The sequence below is a fragment of the Euprymna scolopes genome, chromosome 33 (genome assembly GCF_053919585.1).
Source record: "Euprymna scolopes isolate OS-2025 chromosome 33, ASM5391958v1, whole genome shotgun sequence".
Taxonomy (NCBI): domain Eukaryota; kingdom Metazoa; phylum Mollusca; class Cephalopoda; order Sepiida; family Sepiolidae; genus Euprymna; species Euprymna scolopes.
This window is the reverse complement of record NC_136514.1, coordinates 1,000,472-1,022,113: the sequence shown is the minus strand read 5'-3', so window position 1 is coordinate 1,022,113 and position 21,642 is coordinate 1,000,472.

Here is a 21,642-nt window from a genome sequence, read left to right as displayed (position 1 = left end):
GCTACACTGAATATTCTGCGTTTCATCCAACTATAGGATTCGTCAGGCTTATGCGCATAAGCCTGACGAATCCTATAGTTGGATGAAACGCAGAATGTTCAGTGTAGCTTAATCGCCATATATATATTATAAATTACTAACTAGCTCTACCTACGTATTGAGCACTTTTGAAGTAATACTTAAAGTTTACGCATAAATCTATACTTTCGTAAATTAAATTTATGTGAATAAATGAAGTAGTTATATATATATATATATATATATATATATATATATATATATATGGATACACATATATATATATTCATACATATACATATATATGCATGCATATATGTATATGTATATAATATGACGAAAATTTAAAAAAAAAAACCACAATATAAAAACGTATACTAATGTATATAGATTTATTCATTTATTCAATAAGGACGCCGCATCAATTAGGCGTATAAGATAAGTAAAACATATCACGTATAGTGTGACGCCTTGCGATAGCTACATTGTGCGTGAGAGGCAAATGGTAATGGGAAAGGGAAATGGAAGAACTACGGTCATCTATGCGATAAAAGAGGAATATAGCTTTTATCACAAAATGAAGATCGGTGTATACCACGTATGCCATGGTGGGTTCAATATATGTGTGCCTATCTATAATATCGGGAAGAATATAGAAGTGATTGAAAGTGGATGTTTATTTAATCGTTATGTAGTTAGGGGTTATAACTAAGGGAGGAGTTTCTTGAAATGCTTGGTACGTATATATTAAAAGGGGTATCGGAATTACAACTTAGTATTTAAATGAATTATGAATTATAAAAAAATAAAACAAATAAGTAATATAATAAAATAATAAAAAGTAAAAAAGATAAAATGTAAAAAATTAAAATGAAAAAAAATATATAAAAAGATGAAATATAAAAAATATAAATAAATAAAAGGATAACCAAATGGTAGAATAAGGGATAAAAATATAAAAAGATGAAATATAAAAAATATAAATAAATAAAAGGATAACCAAATGGTAGAATAAGGGATAAAAATATAAAAAGATGAAATATAAAAAATATAAATAAAATAAAGGATAACCAAATGGTAGAATAAAGGATGAAAATATAAAAATAGTACAAATTGATAATTGATGTAACATCCTTATTGAATAAACAAATAAATCGATATGAATTAGTATATATTTTTATATTGTGTTTTGTTTTATTTTCTTCTATTATATATTCTATATAAGCTCTAAAAGCTATTTGCTGAGCTTTGCATTATTCCGATAAGTATCCTCTTAAAGAATCCATCTTATTAAGTTATCTCCCCCATATATATATATATATATATATATATATATATATATATATATATATATATATATATATATATATATATATATATGACTACTTCATTTAATCATATAAATTAATATACCAAAGTATAATTTTATGCGTAAACTTTAAGTATTTACTTCAACAACTATATATATATATATATATATATATATATATATATATATATATATATATATATATATATATTATATATATATATTGCTGTATAGTAGTATTGAACACATTTTCAGTCTTTTTACCATTCACTATTTACTCATTGTAAATATATATATATATATATATATATATATTATATATGGAGAGAGAGAGAGAGAGAGAGAGAGAGAGAGAGAGAGAGAGAGAGAGATGGGTGACATTTTGGTAGCAAATGTAAGTTAAATATTGCTGCCATTTTTGTTTTCAGCGGCAAATGTAATGGCAGCCATGTTTTAAGTAAAACAAAATGTAAGTTTAAGATGGCAGCCATTTTTCTATTCAACAGAAAATATAAATCCAAGATGGCCGCGATTTTTATCATCAACTGCAAATGAAATGCAAAGATGGCAGCTATTCTTCTTTTCAACAGCCAATATAAATCAGTAGTAATACACCCTTTCGTTTTTTATTTCTAATTAACTTTATAAAAACATCATATTTGGATTTCTATAGTTGTGAAAAAAAATCGGTAATGTCAAGAAAGTGTTACAAGTTCATAAGCTCACGTGATACATTCTTTTTAAACGATGTCCACAGAGAAACATCTTAGATAGCATTAACTACTTCGATTACAGACACGAGAAGGTACAGCTTGACAATTATTATAATAAAGATAACGCATTACTTTTTTCAATCAAATTAGCGATGTAATACTCTGCCTTTTACTTTCTTATCTACGATGCTAAAAGGCAAAATTCCCTTGGTGTCAATAATACGAGATCTTTTTATGATTTATTTATCATATTTCATTCTGTGAATCCTTTGAGATATGTAATTTGTATATTTATCTATTTGCGAATTATAATTCTCATCTTCGTAACTGTGTACGACGTTTCGCTCAACTATTCTTCTGGCTTTTTTTCAGGTGATGAACCGCGTAATTACTGCCTTCCATAGTTGTTGTCGTCTCACCACCGTTTTGGACAACGAATCCCCTGGCTGGCTCAGTATTCCTATTCCGTTGCGGTTAACTGCCTGATGAAGGCAAGAGGAATAGTTGGCAGAAACGTCGTGAAACAACAACTATGAAAATGAGGATAACAGTCCGCAAATAATTTTTTTTTTACACAGTGATCACCACTTATCAAGGCCACGAAGCCACTCAGGGATATAGGTTATTGCAAGTACATTACGTTAGTGTGGAGATTTGATGAAGTGTTTACTTAAGGGGGCGGTTCATTAGGAATTTGTTAAAGTTGGAATTGAACACATCCAAGTTGTAGTCCGGTGGGAAGCAGGCAGACAGAACAGAGTTCCACAGGCGTGTAGTTCTAAGAAAGAAGCTTTCTTCATGGAATCCACGTTTTGATTTAGGCACAGATATAGAGCGGGGGAAATTTTTCACAGTGGATTCAGCTACAGGGGTGTTTTTCATGAAATATTGGCGAGGGGGGACCAGAGATTGGAGTTCAGACGAGCACCTGCCATGGAAATAACGATAAAACAAGGATAGGCTCGCAATGTCTCTTCTGTGGGAGTGAGGTTGCAGAGTAGAGAAAAGGGCATCCCCCACTAAGCCACGAAGTCTATTTTGTACTCTGTCAAGGCAGGAAAGGCTGTTTTTAGCAGCTCCTGCCCAGATATGGCAGCAGTATTCCATCCTTGGACGTACTTGGCTTTTATATAGATAGAGAATTGCATCAGTAGTGAGATATCTTCTGGAGCGGTAGAAGGATCCCACCATCTTTCCAGCGACCTTGGCAACAGACTTGATGTACGTGTTCCATTTCAGATCAGGAGTAAAGGTCAAACCCAGAAGCTTGTCAAAACACGGGGCCTCACCCAGACGAGAGCCATCCATCACAATTGATGCCAGATGGGGAGAAGGGCGTTGATGATGTAAAGATAGGAGTTTGGTTTTGGATGCATTAAAGGTAACCAGCCACGTCTTCCCCCACTGAACCACGCGCTCAAGATCAGAGGAGAGAGAATCAGAGAGAACTTTATCATTTACAGCCTTTGATGTGTTGCCGTAGATGGTCGTGTCATCAGCAAAGATGTCAACGAATGATTTAAGTATATGTTTAGGGAGGTCATTGATGTAGATCAGGAAGAGAGTTGCGCCCAGGATTGACCCCTGAGGGACCCCAGCATTTATATTGCAGGCCTCTGATAAATAAATAAATAAATAAATAAATAAACATTTATCTGTTTGCTATAAGTACAACGTTTATTATTATTATGTACTCACTAGGAGTTTTCAGACACGTCATCATCTGGAGTTTGTGTGACATCATGTTTCCTCAGATTTGCAGTACTCTCCACATATTTTGAATGAATTTGCATTATCGCAACAACCGCTTGTAATTGATTTTCGCTGACAATGACCATTAGTCATCACGGGAATATGAGTAGCAATAATCCTCGCTAAGGTCCCAGTTCTCTTTGCACTCATCCAGTGGAGGTCTGGTTAGTGCTTTGTCTTCTCGGTCTTTCCATCCTCCTCGACTATTTGGTGTGGTGTCAGTTCGTGCTGGCACTATTTTTCTTGTTGAATGGGGGAAAGTTAGTAGTAGTAGTAGTAGTAGTAGTAGTAGTAGTATTTGTTATTATTAATATTTGCTTTGTTTTCTCATTACTGCATGTTTTGGCTCATAACTAGGTAGCGGGAAACGCAATATATATATATATATATATATATATATATATATATATATATATATATATATAAAAGTGAGAATGTATGTGTGGGCACTTCTCAACCTATATACTCAACAACTTTTTGATCTACAGACTTGAAATTTGGTATATAAAGTATTCAGAGATGTGGAAAATTTTAAAATCAGTTTTCATCCCGAAGAGAGTAAAACAAAGGGTTCATAATCGAAAAATTACTACATTGGGGTGATCGAATTTTTATCTGTTTTTAGCTATTTCATGACTGCGTATACACGGTCGTGAAACATTACAGCTTCCTTATGTTAAATATAAATTGATTTGCAAACATATTTAAAAGATCATGGCAAGTTGGTCTAATGGTTACCGTACTTGACTGACCGTCTTTAGGTTTTGGTTTCAATCTCCACTCGAGTATTTTTTAATTGCAAGAAGTGAACTGTTTATAAAAACATTATTCGCTTGCACATGTTTCCATTTCATCACGTTTTTTTTTTTACTCTATTTCTTTTAAAAATGAATTTAACGTTACGTTTAATACCTACAGTAGTTTTGTATGCAATAAGAAATCTGCATTAATTAAAATAATATATTTATGCGTATTTTACGACCGGGCAATGCCAGGCGTCCTGCTAATCTGTATATAAAACGAATGAGAAAATCTATCCAGTTTCTGAACTTTTGAGATAAAAATTAATAGTACGTAATATTTGGATTATTCGAATTACTGTTCTCATCTTGAGGGTTATTTTTTTATCACGTTTTAGTCGATGTCACCTCTAACTTTCTTCATGTGTCGAACTTGGCAATCTTTCTGTCAAACGCGAGCATCTGCATGGAATTTCGAACGTAGCATACTCCCATTCTGTCAGTCATGACTTGGTAGAAATCCTAAGTAATTCACAAAAGTCTCTTCACTCCTAGATAGGGTTCAAGATAAAGTCGCCAACCTAATAGGTCCCGAACTGTCGGCTAGGCTTCATCCTCTGCCCCACCGACGAGATGTTGCATCCTACTGCCTTTTTCATGGTATATGCTCCGACGAACTACAAGCCCTTGTACCCTCTCGCCGTAAATACCCCCGACAAACCCGACAAGCAGCAAAATCCCACCCCTACACAGTGGAGATCCTCAGATGCCAGAAAGCCTTCTACTCTAATAGTTTAATTCCCAGAACTGCTGGACTTTGGAACTCCCTATCGAATGTTTGCTTTCCCGACTGTACTGACATGCAGAAGTTCAAGTGTAATGTAAACAGACATCTTGCTGCTCAACTCCCAATATAGTATTCCTGCAACTTATGTCCCAGATAGTAGTTCGCTACATCAAAGTGGCACTGTGCCTTGTTTGGGGTGAAAATGTAATAAAAAATGTATTTTTTAGTGTTACCGGGTCCGTAGCATAGTGGATGAAGTACTTGGTAAAATTTGGTTGTGTTACACTCTTCTGGAGGTTGAAGGTCTTCTGTGCGGGCGGCACTCAAAATACAATTGCGAATTAATTTGAACTTTCACCTGACATGGATGACAAAATGAGAACATGTTACCGCCGTCGATTAAATAAAGGCTTCCGTTCAAGATTCCATGTAGATTCCTGAGTTCAAAATTACATCGATCGAGATATTATGTAAATAATACTTAAAATTTAAACAGCAACCCGAAGAATCCGAATGATACAGAACGAATATAAAATATATAAAAACATATACTTTTTTTTTTATTAATAAACACAACTAAAGAGTTAGTAATGACTTGGAGCAGGGTATTCCAAACTTCAGGACACCATGGAGCTCCTGAGCAAGCCAAAAGTTTGTTTTTGGGCCGTAATGTGAACAAACATCTTTTTATCCAACTTCTCACCCACGTTGCCCTCTATAAATCCGGCCCATATCACAGTAGACATTTACGTTTCAGTGTCATCATGCCTTGTTTAGAAAAAAAAAGAGGTTTATTATTTAACTACTTGAATTTTGTTTTGAGATGAGTAATTTGTATATTTATTCATTAATTTATTCATTTGTGAATAGTTATCCTCATCTTTATAATTGTTGTTTCACGACGTTTCGACCAACTATTCATCTGGCCTTCGTCAGGTGGTTAACCACGACGGGATAGGAATGCTGGATCTCTTAACTGTATCTTCAGTAATGGCAACAACTATGGAAGGCAGTCATTACTAAAGAGAGTGATTAAGGTATTTCTCAGCAGAGTTTTGAGTTTCATTCGTATTTTTTATGTCTTACGTTCATTTCTTGTTCAGAAAGGACAAAGGCGAAGAGAAAGAAGAGAAAATATAAAGAAGAAAAAAGAACAAAGAAGATAAGAGGAACGATATGAACGGAAATAAAACGAAGAAGGTATGAAAAGAAACAATATCAGGAGAAAAAGAAAGAAAATAAAAAGAAAAAATACTGAATAGAAGAAGAAAGATATGGAGAAGAAAAAGAGGAGAGAGCTATGAATAGAGAAGAACAAGAAAAAGAAGACAGTGAAAAAGAAGTATATCAAGAAAACGAAGAAGAGAGATTATATGAACTCGAAGAAGAAGAAGAAGAAGAAGAAGAAGAAGAAGAAGAAGAAAGCGAAGGTAAATAAGAAAAGAGGCATCTATAGAAATAGAAAAATATCGATGATTCATTTTTTCAAAGATTAAACATTTTTTTTTCTGCTTTTCTTCCTTGCATTTCTTATGAAAGAAGAAATAAAAGAAAGAGACAGAACGTTGTGGAAAAAATACGATCCATGTTTTTTTTTTTAACTCCATTCTATCAACAACATGTACTTTTGTATTTCTTTCTCTCTTCTTTCCGTTTGATAAGATATGAAAACATTTGTTGGACCCAGCTAACAAACCACGACAATCATTTGCATCAGACAATGGCTCAGGAATATTAGTGCAGAGCGCAGTCAGCTGACTTCGTCGCTTGTGGAATTATTCGAAGACATTTTTTTTTTTTAAATATTCTTTCATTTTTTATTTTCAATTTATTTTTAAAAAAATCTGACCATTCGTCATTTAAAAAATTTTTTAAAAAATTTAATTTATCTTTTAATCTGATTATTTATTATTTCATCCAAGACAAACCTATTACACAACAATACAAACAACAAAGCGGCCTCTTCGTTCCGTCTATATTTTATTGTAAGATACGGACGGAAAAGAAGTGGGAAAATCTCAAGCAAAACAAATGTATAAAAAATGGACAATGTTCGGCAAGTTAGCCTGCTACCTCATAATATTTGGCCATTTTACTTCTTGGTTGTGCGTTACCGGCAAAAAAGAGGGCTCGATATCAAGGACGAAGCGACAGATTTCAAGTGAATTGTAAGTTTTAAAAACGTTTTTATTTGTTTATATACAGCGATAGGTGAAACAAAAACAAATACTTAACAAATAAACAAAATATTACCAAAGCCAATAAAAAACTACTTTACTAACTACCTGAATATATATTTTTTGTGTACTCATGCAGAGAGAGAACCTTGCTGAAATAATAACGTTATTATTTAAAAAAAACATTCTTAACATGGGGAGTGCTTTGTACCTATTCTGTACTTTAACTTTACAACTGAATAAAAAAACATATAATTAAACTTGGAAATATGATTTAAAAATAGCGCGGATCAGTAAGTGCACTAGCACCACAAAATGTTACCAAAGCCAATAAAAAAACTACTTTACTAACTACCTGAATATAATTTTTTTGTATTTTAATGTAGTTTAACGCCTCTTTTTTAATTCAATTAAAAAGTTCAGTCAATTATAATACATTAGATTGAAAGTCCAAAATGGCAGACCTACTCTTCATATACTGGTTGTACAGAATACGGACTGTGCTGAAGTAATAACATTATTATGTAGAAACTCCTGCTTAATATTAGAAGCGGTGTTTTGTAACTATGTTTTTTACTTTCACTTAACAAGTTAATAAATGAAATACATCGCAAAAATTGAATTTAATTTGAAAATGATATCTAAAATATATCACGCATTTTTAATGGCGATTTTCTGACACTGCTAATAAATCACTATACGTATTTTGCATAAGTATCCTTCGGAATTTCAAACAGGGGATATCGTTTTAAGTTAGATTTGACTCGTAAATTGAAATCTAGATTTTAGATCCCCACTCTAAAAATTAGACAGTATTATTATTTTTTTTTCAAAATGTTAAGTGTGCAGCTTCGGTGTTCAATCAATATAAAAAGTATAAAATCCTCCCCCTCTCATAAAAAAATCATATGACGGCAATTAAAAATAAAGAAAAAGTCCGTATGATGTACATACCAATTCTGGAACGAAGATGAAATATTCAAAAAATCATGTAATTTGATCAATTATATCTTTTTATATACAAGAAAATCAAGTTTTACGACTAAGCGAGTCATAATGTTTTCGTCCGCCATGATTAAATTCGATTAAATAAAAACAGGAGAGACAACTTAAATAGAAGGTGATAGGTGAAAAATAGAGTTAAGTAGTAAAGCCATTAAAAATCGTAAATTATGATTTTCTTAGTTTTAAATAAAACCATTTTATTGGTTTACGTAATTTTTGGAGTATGACATCTTCGTTCTATAACGAGTACAAAAACCGAACTCACGTCACTTAAAAAAATGATGCTCCGAAAATGTGGTACTTGATCAATGATCATCTTACAAATAAAATAAAAATCACAAAAATATCGTTCGTTTATTTTCTCTCAATTTGTACTGGGTTTCTCTCCCTGCTCCCAATTGTATTTAAAAATTGTTCTTATTAGTCTGGTGCTTCTTCGTTATAATAATCAAATCCGGAAGTTGAAAAAGTGATTTTTCACTTAAAAAAATGCTATCTACTTTGCATGTAAATTTCAATTAAAATCAATGTTTTCTACTTAATTTTCATGTCACAATTAGTTAAATACTGCATTTAGAAAGTGGATCTTAGATTTATTTTCGGTAGCCTCGTAACTCGCTTCCCCTATTTCTTCTTTTAGTCCTCGCGTTCCGTAAGTGATGTTCCTGAAAAAATCCGACAACACTTCTCGTTCGCTCTTGACGTATTTTGTAGGTTTCGTTATCAAAATACGTTTTGTGGTGTAACAAACGCATTAAAAAAATAGGGGGAGGGAAATAAAGCAAAATCTCGTAAGTAGAAGCAAAGGTAGGAATAAACAAAAATTTAAAGCATTGCTTTGGAAAAAAAAAAAGAAACTGATAATGAATTTCTTTTTAATAAAACTTGGATTAAATTGATATGCTTTACAGGTCTGGTTTTCATTTGCGCCTTTTTTATTTTCCTCCACTTTTGTTTATGATTTGTCGCTTAAAAACCCTTTAAAACTTTTCATTAAGGAAAGCTCTAAACCTTCCCGTTCCAGTGTCAGGGACCTCACCTCAGTCTCACAAAATCTTTTCAAAAATAGTAATGTTGCTACAGGTGAAAAATCCTGAAGCAAAATAATTTGGGATATAAAATCCCTAACAGCACAAAGAAAGGCAGTTTTAAGGCATATCCTCAAATACTTAATAAAGTATGAACAGGCGTATAAACTTGAAATTTCCATTAATAATTAATTTTCTATTTTATCGTTTTTCGTAATTTTGGGGCATGTTACTAAATTCGACATCACAATTAAGTAGATATTATTGATTTTACTTGGGATTCAATATTTTGACATTCCAATTTCGCTATTATAATGAAAAAGGGGCATTAGTCTAAATAAAGATTGCGATTAGAATATAATCTCCATCTCGGTTATTGACATTAAGCAAGGTACGTAACCGGACCGGAAATGAGCAAAGATTTTTACATTTGTAACTTGAATAAGGCTATTCAATTATTAAACATGAATTCTTCCGGTTCGGTTACGGACCTTACTTGCACCCCATATTTAGGATGATTAAAACTTCTATTAAATATTTTTTTCTAAACTTAGATAAATAACAAATAAGTAACTAAATCAAAACATATAATTAACTTTTTACTAATTTCCCAACAATATTTCCTTAAAAATAATAACAAAGTTTACGTAAATATTTGTGCACAATTTATCATCTACATATTTCGGCAAATTCCGTAATTTGTTGAAACACGAGAATATCCGTTCAATTCGTAGATGACTGTTTTGCATTTTACTGGCATTTTCATTTCTCCTTTTTTTAAATATTTAATAGAAATTTCACCATTAAACAGTCCTAAGCCTTTTTTTTTTATTTTATTCTATTTTTTTTTTATAACATTCTCATCCCAAACAAGGTACATCGCCACTTTGAAGTAGAGGGTTACTATCAGGGACATAAGCTACAGATATGTGTTCATTTGTTTTCCTGTCGTGTCTGTTATAGAGCGTGGTGTAATCAGCATATATACCAATCACACAAACAATTTTGTCAGGGAGGTAATTTATGAATATTAGGAATAACAGAGGTCAAAGGATAGACCCCCGAGACACTCCCGCATTTATATCATATTGTTTAGATGTACGACCGTCAAGGACAACTTGGATTTTTCTTTTATCTAAGAAGGATTTAATTATGTTAAAGATTTTTCCAGTGATACCGTATAATCTGATTTTCCTGAGAAGACCTTCGTGCCATACCCTGTCAAAAGCCTTAGATATATCTAGGGCTACTGCCCCCCTCTCCTGCTTTATCCAGTGAATGGTATATACGTTCAGAGATTACAGTTAGGATGTCTGCTGTAGAACGGACTTGCCTAAATCCATAATGTTGGTCGGTCAGAAGTTTAGTATCTGTAAGGTAATGGACCAGAGCCTGGTTAATTATGGACTCAAATATTTTGGTAAGAAGTGGGAGGAGGCTAATGGGGCGGTAATTTACTGTGTCGGTTCTTTCGCCAGAATTCTTGAATACTGGTACCACAGAAGCAGTTTTCCAGCAGGCAGGAAAGCACTATTCATTAAGGCATTTATAGTAAACTTTGAAGAGAATTGGAGCGACTTCGGGCGGACCATTTTTTAATAGCACAGAGATGAGATCAGGTCCGCATGCTTTTGAAGTGTCAAGGTTTTTTATGATAGCATGCAGCTGAGAAGGGGTGATTTTCAGACCGTCTACTGTGGCGTCTGTCCGCAAAGGAAAGTCATGGAGGGGGTGGTTAGCAGGGTCCAGTGTGCAAACCGACTGGCAAGCATGTTAGCCTTCTCGGTTGCTGAGCAACCAAGCTCATGATTGTTGGATAGTGAGGGAATAGTTGATTGCCCATTATTTACTACACTGTTGTAGATTTTCCAGAAGTCACGGGTTCCTAATTTCTGTGCTTCGATGCGTTTTTTTAGTAGTTTCAGTAAATTCTCTCTTAGCTGTCGCTATTTCTTTCTTACAGTTACTTCTAGCTTCTATATACTTCTGTCTGCTTGAACTGGACTTATGTCGGTTAAATCTGTGGTATGCATGCTGCCTTTGCGCAATGGCAGCTGCGCAAGTAGAAGTAAACCATAGGGGAGAGTGGGGCTTGCTATAAAATTTCCGTGCGGGAACATGTGCTTCAATTGCCGTTTTGAACCATTCAGTGGTCTCATTTGCGCACTGTTCAGCAGGAAGTGAAAAGATATTTCGCCATGGGGCGTCTCTGAGGAGATCCCTGTTAGCTTTTTTTTATAATATCTCGTTGTTTTGAGCAGTGGCTCTTCGGTTTTGGCTCTAGAGTTTAGAGCAATTTCAACCATTATCACTGCATGATCGGCGTTTTCGAGTGGGCTGTGGGCATTCGTTACACAATCATCGGGAAGTGTTATCAGAAATAGATCTACATGTGAGGCACGTTGATCTTGCTGATCTGGGAAACGTGTCGGAAACGTAACCGTCATTCGTTTGTTCATGCATTTTTAAAAAAAAAATAAATGGTGTTTTAATTAAACAATGGTTACTAATTTCAAAGACTCCCCATTGTCATCATATCACTCCCTGATCTCATAATCACCATAAGAACAGGGCGGTCAACGAGTCCTGATCCACGCATTTCTTCACCAGTGAACGTTCTTCTGTTTGATATGGAGATGTGGCGATAGCAATGGGAGCAGGGGTGTGCACAAACACATTCCAGATTGATTTTTGATCTACATTCTCGTGTCCCATAAATGACTGGAATTATAATTATCACGAAAAAAACTGTTTACATCCCAAGTTTATGAATTGCGCAATGCAAAATAGAAAAAAAAAAGAATGTAATATCTTAATATTTACCTTCCCAAGACTATCGATTGATGTTTATATAAAAGATAACATAGACAACAGGAAGAGAGAAGCGAGGAGACTGGCAGCGGTTGAGCGTGATTAGTGTGATACTGGATATAACGTCATGAGCAGGGGTATAAATATAACTCCCTGAAAGGAGTTCGGGACTCTTCAACAAACAACAAATCTGGCTACGTGGGAAAAAACAAGAAACGTCCTCATAGTCAACAGTAACGAGTCACTAAACTCCAAACAACAAAACAACTCCTCTACGAACAGAAAAAGGAAAATTGCTCGAAGTCAACAGCACGGCAACACAAACTTTAAAAGTCGAAAATAACGAAAGAATAATTATTTCAGAAGATCTCTCTCTCTCTCTCTCTCTCTCTCTCTCTCTCTCTATGCCAACAATAGTACCCCAAGACTGGGAAGACGCCAACCAAAAGCAAGCATGGAGAGAGTGGAGTGAACACATTGAAGACGCATTTACAGCCTTCGAAATAACCGACTGTTGAGTCAAAGAATCAAGCGCCCACATGTGTGTGCTTTGTGTGGCTGTATGATTTACTTTCAGGTGAGATCTGAGAAAGAGAGAGAGATGGCGGCCGTGGCTTTATGAGGTGTAGTTTCGTGGAATCGCACGAGATCACACCGCCCACCGCACACATATGCAAATAAAATGCAGTCAGTTTTTTTTTATAAAACGTCTGTTGGAAGAGGTGAGAGGGATAGACGCGCACTGACAGTTTAGAGAGAAAATTGTGAGGAGGAGGAGGAGGAGGAGGAAATACTATGACGAATTTTATCTGTGAACTTTTCTTTTCCCAAAATACCAGCCCATTTAACTGAAAGCTAATTCGGCGTAATATGGGACAAGTTCAACCTAAAATTAATACCAGAATTCGATGGCTCAACCCCGGTACTTGACTGGGTGGAAAAGGCGGAACTGCATTGCCTGTTGTCTAGCATGAAGAGCATTGAACACGTGACTTCTCTGCGTCTGTTCAGCGGGGTTTTCGCAGTGTATCAACAGGAAAAACAGGATTATGAGAGGATCAAGGCACTATACAAGGCGTTTGCTATCGACCCCACCACTGCTTGGGAGCAATTTCTATAGGAGTCCAGGCGAAACTATTGACGTGTATCTGGCCGAGTTGACGAAGTTGATGGTGTTGTTTGGCGGGCTGCCTGAACGGGCCTTGCCATGCAAATTTCTGGCAGGACTCCCAACCAGAGCAAATCAACTCCTGTGAGCTCAAGCATAGCTTCGTTGTTCCTTAATGATCTGGTAGACTTGTTACGAGAACAGGTCCCCTGTTCTTGTAAGTAAGTAAAAATGAGATAGGATAGTCTGAGAATTCGAACCTGGAAAGCTAGGTTTGGAATTAAGATCCAGGAGAGTTTTAAAATAAAAAGCAGATATGTTTGTTGAAAAGGGATTCGTTGTTTAGAAATGTTATTTTGAAAAAGGAATTTGATGATTCAATTCTGTTTATGAAAATGAAATTAAAATAAGGAATTTGAAAACGAACAATAGCAAATGTTAAACATATTGAAAAATAGGTTAGACCAAAAATAGGTTAGAGAATTCTTGTGAGCAGACATATGTGAACAATGCACGTGAGTCGGGTACATGTTCGAACGAGACAGGTGAAGCATGTCTAGGCCATGGGATCGAGATGCACGTTGTTGACCATGCAATGACGTCATGTCTAAGAGATGAGTTCTCAATATAGTTGGTAGTTTTAGTAGGAAAGCCGATAGAGAGAGTCGGACAGAGTCGGACAGACAGAGCTGGCATTGGGGAGAAGGAATCCACATTTGGAGGCGAAAGGTTAGAAGTTGAAATCATGTAGGACTTTGAATTCCTTGATGTGAAATCATTGAGCGGTCGAAGAAATAAAATACGTCATCATTTTGTAACTGCGTCTTGCGTTGTTTCATTCTACAAACAAAGGTATTGTGAATCATTTATAAGAACTTTGTGTCCACTCATCTGTATAATGAACTTTGTGTATAAACTCATTCTTTAAGAAATGTGTCTTCCTCAGCTATCTAAGTAATGACTGTTTCTCCTATGATAAAAGAACTGATAATTCTCCTCTCTAAAATATATGTGTTAAGAAAATAAGATTCACAGACTGTAAAACGTATAAATGTACTCTTCTCTTCTATATCTTCTCCCTCATCAAATTGTATTACATGTCGCTCTCTTTATATATACCCGATATATCTCTCTCCAATCGGAACACTCAAATACACTATATAATATTCACCCCAATAATATGAACATCCAGTATGCAACAGATTGAGCCAGGACAGTGATGAAGAATACCTATGAGATGAGAGAACCGCTGCTGCACAGTTCACACCAAGTAATGATAAACCGTTTCAGGGACTCATCCCGCATGGTGAAGTCATGTATTATAGGTGCAATGGCCAGAGCCACATTGTGAGGAACTGCCGGCGGCGACTGACAGTTGTTCGCTGCTATCGCTGTAATGAGACTGGTCATATGGCTCGGAATTGCGTGGGAAACAGAGTCGGGGACAAGGTGCTAGCGCCGACCTCTTCCCTAAGCAGAAATTAGACGAGGTTCTTCCGACCATTTAGGTCTATATCAACAAGACATTGTGCTCAGCACTTCTCAATTTCGGATGCTCCCACACCATAGTGTGTGCGGACCTCTGCAGCACTAGGAAGAAAAAGAATGTCAGTGACCACCATCAGTGGAGAGACGCGGACATGTTGCAGAGTGGACACTGTGAACATTCGCACAAGAACTGGAAACTCGGCTAACATTGAGGCGCTGATAGTGATCGAAAAACCACTGAGCTTTGACCTGTTTCTAGGCTATAATGCCATCAGAGCCCTAGGTGGTGTTCACATAACGCAGACGGGAGCGGTACAGTTTCAGGAGAAGGCTCTAGTTTGCGCTGCGCTGAGGGGCGGTACAGTTTCAAGATAAGGCTCTAGTTTGCGCTGCGCTGAGGATTGACCAGCCAGACTTAGTGTCGAATTTGACCAGCGACAGAAGGCTTGGAGCTGCCTCATGGAAGTGGTCGGAAAACCAGGAACCAGCCAAACTGCTGAATGGAGTAGCCGAGTACCATGTGCTCGACCAAATGAGGCCTGCATACGAAGAAGAACTCTGTGAATAGATCAAGGATGGCTAGTTAATTCTCTACCCCATGAGAAACTTGGATCTTCCAAAGGCATGATCCCGCTGATGGCAGCTGCTCAGCACAACAAAGCAAAGGTGAGGTCAGTGATGGACTATCGCAAATTAAATACGCATGCAGATGTTGATGTATGCGCAAGAAAACTACGAAAGTGGCGCCAGCAAGGTTCTAATGTGCCCCTGCTTGATCTAAGAAAAGCGTACCTGCAGGTCTGGATCAGCAAGATGATGTGACCATTTCAAACGGTGGTGTTTGTCGGCAGGATGTACTGCCTTACTAGACTAGGTTTCGGGCTGAACGTGGCACCCCAAATAATGGAGACCGTCGTCAATGCTGTGTTGTCACAGGAAGAAACAATGAAAGAGTACCTTGATGACATATATGTGAATGAAGACGTTGTGTCAACCTCACGCGTAAGGTCCCCAAAAATCACAAAAATCGATCTAAACTCCTATCACCAAATAGAACTGGATCTGGAGTCTAGCGACATCACGTTTTGATGCAAATCCAGGATCTACAAGGTGCTGGTTATGGGTATTGGATCTTCAGCTGAAGAATGGCAGCGATTGTTTCAACAAATCCTCCAGAAAATCTCAAACTGCTGCAATGTGGTCGACGACATTCTAATCTGGAGCAAAAACACAAAAGAACATAGAGCCTATATATGGTGTTGCAGACATTGAGAGAAAACAACCTTACAATCGCACAGCACAATAGCATATTCTATAGTAAAGAAATCGAGTTATATGTGTCTATTGTGTTTAACACAGGGATCAGATCAACTGACTCTAAAATAAAAGCAATAAATTTTTTTAAAAACACTGAAAATGTCCAGGATATTATGTTATATATTGGTTATTTTTGAAGGCACCATTTACGTTTTCTATATAACATAAGAAGTTTCCGTATGATTGTCTCTAATATAAATGGTTGTGTTTGATTATCATAAAGGGAATCGTGTGTGTGACATGTATTTTCAGAACCTACCTCTACTTCTTCGATGTTGAACCATCTGGAAATTTCTCATCCTGGAGGGAGACTTGATACCTGTTTGACGAAGATTTATCACTCCAAGACGATGAAATGGTTTTATAGTTTTTATTTCACTTTCCCCAGAGGTCCTGCAGAAGTGGAAGTGAAATCTGCTTGTGTGGGTTCTTCTTCTACACACGTCAGCGTTCGTCTCCCCCCTCCCCAAAGAGTTAAGAGGGGGAGACAACGGAAAAACCAAACAAGGATATGTAATGATGACGTAATAGAAAAGATAAAGTTTGAGACGTAGAGTTTTAGTTACGAGGGAGATCAATTTGATACGCTATGCGTTAGCAGACAGACAGGTTTTTTTTGGTGGGGGGGACGGTCATGGAAGAAAAATGAAATCTTATACAAAGCGTGCTAACTCTGGAAAGGAACCCAGCAAAGAAATAAATGATCATATCAACATATTTCAGAGAAAAGCACCTTTAATTTCAGGACGAATGTAAGGAAAATTTGAAGTATGTTTTTGCTGGTGTTCCAACCGATAACGATATCTATAAACTGTTAGTAATATGTATACACACATAAACACACAATAGAAAATGCACTAGACGAATCACATATCTGAACGTTTAACAATCATAAATTAATACTCATTAAAGACAATTCACAGATATACACCCGTGTATGTATATATATATATATGTATATATATATATATATATATATATATATATGCATATATATATATGCAGTTTCACTTAATGCCTTAACTAGCAAATTCTAGCATTGCTACAAATATAATTTGCTAATTTCTTTATGTCCTCTGATGAGAAGAATAACAAGAATAGCATTCTTTGAAACTCCGCGGAATAAGGACTTTGTAAATTGTTTTTTGAAGTATTCAGTCGAACAATACATTTTGATTGTAAAGTTCAACTTACATTTTTAATTTTCTTTCTCTCTCTTATATATATATATATATATATATATATATATATATATATATATATATATATATATATGTATGTGAGCAAATAGTAAGTAAAACATGTTAAAAACACTTTGAAAAAGAGTTAAAAACATATTTAATCTGAAAAGGAAATACTTGATAAGTGGATAGTCCTTAATCCGCGGAGTTTCGAAGAAATACTTTCCTTCTAATCGGAGGGTAGGAATTAGCAAAATGCGGGATCGGATTTTGCATACAAAAGTATTTGATGAAACTACAAGTAAGTCGAAGATCTTACTTGATAACAAAAAGTGAAGCAAGCAGAGGGAATATCGTGAATGGATAGTCTGGTGAAAGGTAAATTATCCAATGACGGTAAGATCCAAAAATATAAATCCAATTTTATTATATATATATATATATATATATATATATATATATATATATTGTCTTGGTTTTATACACTGCTCTTCAGAGGATCATCTATTATTGATACAAACAACGGCATAATATTCCGAAACAAAAAAGGGAAAAATCTTAATAACTGATTACTAGGGCTATGACAAGAGAAATTCTTATTATTTTGACTCTCGATTATATACCTGACACAGTTAATCAATCGAGAACCACATCACTCTATCTATAAAAACATATAATATATTAACTGATAATACTCAAGAGTTAAAATAATAAAAAGAATATTCTCTTGTCATAGGCCTACTATTACCTCTTAAAATCAAATACAGTATTTTTTCGTTACAGGTTGTGAAACGTGCGTAAGACGTATAGAATAAAATATCGGCATTCATTGAACTAAAAGTAAAATAAAAAAATATGATTGTGAGCTTATTCTTTCTTTGGTCATTTGATGCATTCAAGCATGAATGCCCACCCTAGGACATTTATTTAGAAACGGAATATTTCCGCCCGCAGATAATTTTTTGGGTAGCATAAAATCTGCAGGTAATTTCTCTTTTGATTTATCAACAATTATTTTGTTTCCGACAATCTACCATGTTTTTTTTGTTTTTTTTTAAAATTCTTCCGGCTATTAATACGTTTAATTACTTCTTGACAAGTGCATGTCGGTGTCAAGTATATTTTGTTCCTGTCACATGACATTTCGTGTCCATTAGAAAACAATGAGATTTTTTTCGTCCAGCTGTGTGCTGAAAATGTTGCTTTCGGAACATGGTGACCGATTTTCTGAGATTGATGCGAGGAGTCACTTTGCTGACATATTTCCAGAATAACCAATGTTCAATGCAGTTAAAGAATGCATTATGACCGTTTCTTCCTCAGGTCTGTCACAGCATAGATCATCCGATGGAATTATATGCAATTGAATGGTAGGACATTCCAAGTAGATTACGAGGCCAGAGAGTACAGGCACGGTACCGTTACACAAAAACAAAGGATATATATATAAAAAAGATCAGAGTCGGCATTTTTTCTTTTTTACCAAACGTTTTTATTACCGTTATTCTCCCGTCTCGACACGACTTAAAAAGTCTCTTGCTGCCACATATCCATTTAGTCAGGTTCGCGCTTTTCTTTCTTTCAACCGCATGCTTGCCACAGCCAGCCCATTCTCGTCTTCGGACTTCGACGCACACTTTGCTTCTCTCAACCATGTGGTGCATTTTTCTCCTTTTCTTTTTTCTTCTCACGCACACTTCCTAATTTGCATATGCTGCTAATCTCTTTGCAAGCTAGCAATTCTTCGCTGCTGCTGATATTTTCTCACGTGCTCATATGTAATATGTTACAGTACTCTGAATTGTTGAAATACCAAATCTAGCGCTCAGCTCTACTCCGAGCAGATCTCCTACCTTGACCATTTCTGTCACTTCTTAAATGAACCCCTCCACAAATTCCTGTATAATTCCTTTTGTATTACGTTTCTCAATTTTAGATAAGGATTGGCTATTCATATTTGGATTCGTTGAACTACTTTGGGCACAAAAGAGAGTAGCCAACCTAATAGGTCCCGAACTGTCATTTAAACTTCAACCCCTCTCCCACCTACGTTATGTTGCATCCCTCTGCCTGTTTTACAAGTATTTTAATGGTGGATGCTCTGACGGACTACAAGCCCTTGAACCCCTCGACGAAACTACCCCCGACAAACCCGACAAGTAGCAATGTCCCACCCCTACACAGTCGAGATCCCTAGATGTAAGAAAGCCTTTTATTCTAATAGCTTCTTCCCCAGAAATGAAGGACTTTAGAACTTTCCTTCGATCTCCTGCTTCACCAACTGTACTGACATGCAGAAGTTCAAGTGTAATGTGAACAAACATCTTGCTGCTAAACTCCCTACATAGTACCCCTACAACTTAGGCCCCTGATAGTAGCCCCCTACATCAAAGTGGCAACGTTCCTTGTTTGGGGTGAAAATGTAATTAAAACAAAAGAAGTCCTAAGTAATTCGCAATTGTATTTTTAATGTCACCCACACTGAGGACGGAACCTTCAAGTTCCAGAAGAGTGTAACTTTTCAACTGAATTTCATCAAGTACTTTGCCCACTACACCACGGGTAGGACTAGTGACGTAATGGATAAAGTACTTGGTGACATTTTCTGAACATGGTGGCCGATGAGATTGGGAAAGGCGCTATTAACTATTCAAATAGATGTTTCCATTAAATGTCTGTATGTTTTTTTTCGTACACCGTGCAAAGTTACCAGACCAAAGTAGTTTTCTGAACGCGACTTAGCACTGAGCAAAAAACTGTGGTTCACTTCTCAATCTAAAGATTAGAGGATGAGATTGGGAAAGACGCTCTTAGCTGAATTAAGAAAGTCAATCTTTAAGCATGTTGACGACTTTTCCAGGCACACATCATCAACTATTTCTTAGACAAACAGTGAATAGGGACCTCTCCATGAACTCCCGGTTTTCCATTCCTCCAAAGAAGCTTGGACTGTTAATGGATAACCAAGAGTCAGCTCTGATGCGTTTTTCATCTGAAAATCAATTGTTTCTCCCTCAACTAATGGGGATAAAACATTTACGCATTGAACTGACATAGGGCAGATAACTTCTGATCTAAAAACATTTCCCGTCTAGTTACTGACACACATTTTTTTCGCAATTCATTTAATATAACTTATTTTTTTAGGGGTACGAGTTATCGAGTCTTAACTATTTTATACATTTTTCCCATAATATTTTTTAAATTTTGTTTCTCGTTTTGTTTTCTGGTTTTAGACCCCGAATCGTCACAAAAGATGGTCATCTGCTGTTCATGACTGGAGTCAACCACAATATCACTTTTCGGTCATCAGCCGGGGGATTTGTAAATGTTGATGGAAAAAATTTAAAGGATTATTTCGCAAAGGTAATGCTACAAAGAGTTACTATTTCGTCGTGAAATGTAAACATTCTTTTCCATCTCTCCTCAGCATTTATCCAGTCTAATTATATCACTACACTGAAGTTTTAATTATGACAATCTGACATTTATCTATGGAAACAGACACTTGCAATATTCTTTTCATTTATCGCATCTACATTAACATCAAAACATCTACATTAACATCAACACATTTACATTAACATAAAACATTTATATTAACATAAAAACATTTACATTAACATCAAAACATATTAACATCATAACAATTACATTGACATCAAAACATGTTAACATGAAAAAAAATTACATTACACTCAAAACATTTACATTAACATCAAAACATTTACATTGACATACAAACAATTACATTAACATAAAAACATCTACATTAACATCAACACATTTACATTAACATCAAAACATTTACATTAACATCATAACAATTACATTGACATCAAAACATTTACATTAACATAAAAACATGTACATTAACATGAAAAAATTACATTACACTCAAAACATATACATTACCATCAAAACAATTACATAACATAAAAAATTACATTAACATCAAAAAAATTACATTAACATCAAAACCATTACATTAACATCAAAACCTTTACATTAACATCAAAACCTTTACATTAACATCAAAACATTTACATTAACATCCAAACATTTACATTAACATAATACCATCTACATTAAAAGCAACAAATTTACATTAACATCAAAACATTTGCATAATATAAAAACATTTACATTAACATCAAAACATTTACATTAACATCAAAACATTTACATTAACATCAAAACATGTATAT